Source organism: Bombyx mandarina, chromosome 03 (assembly GCF_030267445.1).
Source record: "Bombyx mandarina strain Sakado chromosome 03, ASM3026744v2".
NCBI classification, from domain to species: Eukaryota; Metazoa; Arthropoda; class Insecta; order Lepidoptera; family Bombycidae; genus Bombyx; species Bombyx mandarina.
In genome coordinates, this window is record NC_143210.1 from 11,405,583 (window position 1) to 11,410,787 (window position 5,205).

General features: G+C 31.6%; 2 long non-coding RNA genes across 3 annotated transcripts; one reads left to right on the forward strand and one right to left on the reverse strand.

Annotated features, from left to right (window-relative positions):
- Positions 1 to 621: 621 nt before the first annotated feature.
- Positions 622 to 2,240, forward strand: LOC149503310 (uncharacterized). Its single transcript, XR_016325738.1, has 2 exons — positions 622 to 1,589; positions 1,963 to 2,240. It is a non-coding gene; the product is annotated as an uncharacterized LOC149503310 (long non-coding RNA).
- On the reverse strand, positions 2,238 to 3,151 carry LOC149503311 (uncharacterized). 2 transcript variants are annotated; one of them, XR_016325739.1, is made up of 3 exons: positions 2,753 to 3,151; positions 2,639 to 2,648; positions 2,238 to 2,559 (listed from the first exon to the last, which is right to left on the reverse strand). It is a non-coding gene; the product is annotated as an uncharacterized LOC149503311 (long non-coding RNA). The 2 variants fall into 2 exon arrangements; XR_016325740.1 differs by lacking the exon at positions 2,639 to 2,648.
- Positions 3,152 to 5,205: the final 2,054 nt, after the last annotated feature.

Sequence of the window (5,205 nt, forward strand, 5' to 3'; positions counted from 1 at the left end):
TCCATTCGAATTACTAGAAATATTCATCGCAAAATGTTCGAAGTCGATTCCGTTTTGTACTGAATAAAAAAAAAAAAAAGGAAAACCTACAGACCTATTCATAACTCGATACGAACCGAGGTAATCAATTCAAAGGGGGAAAACGGGGCAAAACGAACACACGCATCGCGCTCCTTATAAAATTATGCCCTGGAAAATCCACAGACGGGAATGTCGAAGAATTATTCGAATTTTTTTTTCGGGGATCAGCACTTGTTTAGGCTAAACCTTTTGCTGTTGCGGACATGAATAAGTCAGTTTAATTATAACACCAAATTTATTTATGTATCATAATATGTACTAGTGGTCCCGCAGTAGTCGAAATTCGACTATAATTAATTGAAATTATAAGTTTCAACACTATTATGGTTCTATTGTTACAGATTTCGCCAAGACTACACTAAATAAATAATAAATAAATAATAAATACTTGTAATATTAAAGATAAACAATACTAACCTATTTTCAATTTGACTACAGACTTTAAGCAATAACAAAAGTTTGACAATACTTCAGTGCAATAAACAAAAAGTACCTATATGTGTGTGTGTTAAATACATGGTAGTGTGTGTAATGTTTTCTTTATTGATTTACGGCCGTTTTCAATAACCTATCTATCCCTAGTTTCGGTTACTAAAGATAGACAAATCTATATTTTTGTCCTTACTTACGTTCCAATAACCTATCGACGGGCAGCAGTTCCTATCGGATTTATCTATCCATCGTCGGGAGGACGGATAGCCTGCTAAAGATAGAACGCTCATACAAATCGTGCTTACTTCCGTTTCAATATGAGTTTTAAGTAACTCTCCGGTAGGCGGCGCTATCTCTAGTATGGGCATTCGCTTATCTGTCAAAATCGGCCGGTTGCATGTTTATCTTTCGAAAGTAAATCGCTATAATTTAATAATTGTTTCTCTTCATATTGGCATATTGTAGCAGTGATGATAGTGATATGGAATTATTTCAAATGATAATGGATTGTGATGCAGATAGTGATAGTGAGGCCGATATCATATGGTTAGGAAAATAAAGATCGTCTGAATTACATGGCGAAGATCAATAATTACGAATTTGACTATAGATTTCTGAGCAAAGGTGTTGTGAATGAATTGATTAATTTAATGAGACCATATTTGAGTGTAACGTCAAAAAGGTAAGATAAATTTTAACCATAAAAGTACTCGTTATTACAACTTATATTTGTTTATAGCAATAGCAAAATTATACCTAATTTTTGTTGTGTTACAAAATCACACTCAACAGGAATTCTTTAATACTGCTGGATTCCCATGGTGCCCTAAATGACATTCATATACTAATACAATAACCTGGTAGGCTATTTACCTTCATTCTTATTACACACTGATACCTCTACATTTTATATTTGTGTTACAGATTCAAATATAGGAGAGGAATTTAGAAATAGAAAAAGAGTATTTTGAATGTGTAATTTGTGTGCAATGCATCATTGATGTTTCAAAATGTTGTTGCTTGATGGCCTGGGTCTACTCATGATACAACTATAATTAACCATTCCGATTGAAAAGGTATTTCTTATTTATATTACCTTATTTATATTATTATTATTATATATTATTATTATATTTTTATTTATTTATATTATATATTTCGGTGTTTATATGAATTTAATATGACACTATTATAATAAATTATCTACATATCAAGAAAACATTGATAACAAGGTGGACTTGGAAATAGCTATTTGCTTGCCGATAGAGGCTATCCCCACAACCCTTATCTTTTAACGTGATTAATTAACCCACATACTCAATCGGAACGATTTAAACTGAATCACATATTAAAACAAGAAATACTATAGAGAGGTAATCTTTTTTTTTAGTTAAGAGCTTGTTATACTATATTGTAAAATAATTTAAGCGAATAATGTATAATTTTCAGATGCATTGGTGTTTGTAAAAGAAGACTCCCTGTACATCACTGAAAAGTAGATTAAAACTAGAAAATATGCAAGCTGTTATTATAGCTGCCATGCTGCATAATATCGTCAGAAGTATGAATTTAGAAGAATTAGAATCAGGAATTTCAGTCGCAGATACATTACAGGAAAATAATATAATTGTTCGTAACAAATTTTCAAAACTTACATCTGAAATACAACTATGTACTTATAAATAATTGCTTCCAAAGATAATTTATAAAATAAACTCCAAAGATAATTTGACTATTTTTTATTTTCCAAAATGATAATTACATGGTAGTTAGTACATGCAAGATATTTAATTTAGAATTTGTACATATACTTAAAAAACTATCTAACATAAAATTACTATTGCCTACTTAATTTATGAAATTTAATATTCCTTTTAAGTAATTTTTAATTTTTTAAATTATCTAAATCTAACTTAACTTTTGCTACAACAATCTCCTTTTCTTTATTTTCCAAGTCAAGTCTCTTTTTTGCTATTAGATATTCTGCTAATGCATTGTCCCTATGCTAGCCTTGCATTTCTTTTCTTCCATCTTGTTTCCGCTTGGCTGTAAAAGTGTTAAAAATATTATATGTGACCTACAACAATGTGCATGCTTTATCCAAAATTTCATTTGCAATCCTTACCACCTCCAGCCTGTAACAAAGAGCATAATTATTTCAAATACTACGGAAACCTGAAGAAAAAATCATGTTTATCAATGTGTTATTAGAGACAAACAATCAACTAATTATACTAACCTTACTAAGGTTGTTTCTTATGTTGCCGTAGCGTTCTTTAAGTTTTCCCATTTTAGTCGAAGCTGCGATGGAGTTCGTGGGAAACGACGAATCGACGAATTAAAATCATTTACAAGGGTTTGCCAAGCCTGCTCCTTCAATTTATTGTTTGTGGCATTTGTTGCCTTATAATTGAAATGTTTTTTCGCCGCCACAAGTTCTGCTAGAATCATCGTCTCATCTTTTGTCATGGGTGCTGCCTTTCTTGACTGAAAAAGATATATTTTCTAAACTTGAACTCAAAGTTTTCAAAGTAAAATTATTATTATCAATGTAGTTCATAGATACTTACAGAATTCATTTTATTTCACTGTAGCTCTTTAATTATAAACACACTTAGAATTATAAACGAAAGTTTTAAAGCGTCGTGGCCTAAAGGATAAGACGTCCGGTGCATTCATTCGTATCTAGCGATGCACCGGTGTTCGAATCCCGCAGGCGGGTACCAATTTTTCTAATGAAATACGTACTTAACAAATGTTCACGATTGATTTCCACGGTGAAGGAATAACATCGTGTAATAAAAATGAAACCCGCAAAATTATAATTTGCGTAATTACTGGTGGTAGGACCTCTTGGGAGTCCGCACGGATAGGTACCACCGCCCCGCCTATTTCTGCCGTGAAGCCGTAATGCGTTTCGGTTGGAAGGGTGGGGCAGCCGTTGTAACTATACTGAGACCTTAGAACTTATATCTCAAGGTGTGTGGCGCATTTACGCTGTATATGTCTATGGGCTCCAGTAACCACTTAACACCAGGTGGGCTGTGAGCTCGTCCACACATCTAAGCAACAAAAAAAAAAAAAAAAAAGCGTTTTGGAGGTAAGTCATCATCTAATATAGTAGGTAAACAATAGAAAAACAAACAAAAGAAACTGATCACTGCTTATTGGCAAACGGACTGTCAAAACGTTTCGTTTCATAATTTCGACTAGGATAAAAATGGCAATACGTCCAATTTAAAAAAATGTACATATGCTTTTATTACTTTTTGTTATAAACAAATGTGTTTATGATAGTCTACAATATGCTGGTTAAATTATAGTTATAATTTAGAATAAAATAAAATAAGTCTTGATCCTGATGTTGTTTCGTATTTGTAGTAGAACGAAACGTATCAAGAGGCTCGGATAAATCGGAGGGAAGAAGCTATCTACTGTTGGTTAAAGAGAGATAGCACTTATCCGTGATTGTGAAACGCAAACTAAGGATAGATACGCTCTTGCTGATATTCGGAGATAGCTATCTATCCGAAAACTCAGATACGTTATTGAAAACGGCCGTTAATGTATCTTTTATGCATAATTAAAAAAATATATTTGCATTGTGTACTTCTTCTCTATATTCTCTATAAGTGTGGAAAATTTCATACTCCTCCGTCCGCGCAATTTTCGTAAAAAGGATACAAAGTTTTTGCTTCACGTATTAATATATAAATAGTTATATATATCTTTCTAATATTTAACGGATGTTCGACTTAATAACCCATGATTCTTTGCCATCTTTACGGCAGAATTAGTCAAGATGGAAGTCAAGTTTGTGGGTTTAGTTTTTATCACATCAAAATATATCTTCTTCGTGAAGCTCATTGGCGTATCTATAGGTATAATTAAATAGATATATAAAATTAATTCAGTCGTTAAATTGTTAATTCAGTATTAAATCTTCTCACGTGACTATTCAGTCATATGTCAATCTATGAAATTGCCACTCGATATTTAACCGATTAGAATTAAAACAAGTCGATATCCTTTTTGAATACTTAATCGAACAAATATTAATTGTTTGATAAGCGCACTTCAATGCACACCCATAAACTCTATAGACCTAAAAGTAACTGGTTCTTCGATTTAATACAAAATAGTGTATGACCTTAAATAAACTCAGAGCAATAATAGTGTTTACAAGTAAAACCAAAATGCTTTTTATTGAAGTAAGCTTTCAAGCTTTAAATCGTCGCGAATCTACCACTGTTTCGGATTCGGCCTTTTGAATTAGCAGGAAGTTTTATGAATTGAGTTATTCTAAATCAGAAAATACATATAAATTAACACATTTTTAACGATTTTCTTCGATTATTACGAATCGTAGACACAATTAAAGCCACTTTTACTTTCGGATACGCTACGAGACGTCGTAGCACATAATGTAAAGACATTAAAAAAAAACTCGTAAATTCAATTTTGATAATGTGCCATTTTAATACGCTTTTATTAGCTTCAGACGTATGTATGTTTGTAACGGAATCTTTGAACATGATTTTGACCCCATTCAAACGTCGAATTAACTCGAAATTTGGTATACTTATTAAGGATCGATTACAATTCAATATTTAAAAAAAATTGAAAAAAAATTATTGTAAAAATTTAAATTCAACTAAAAAATGAAAAATAAATAATAGTTTAAAAAAACTA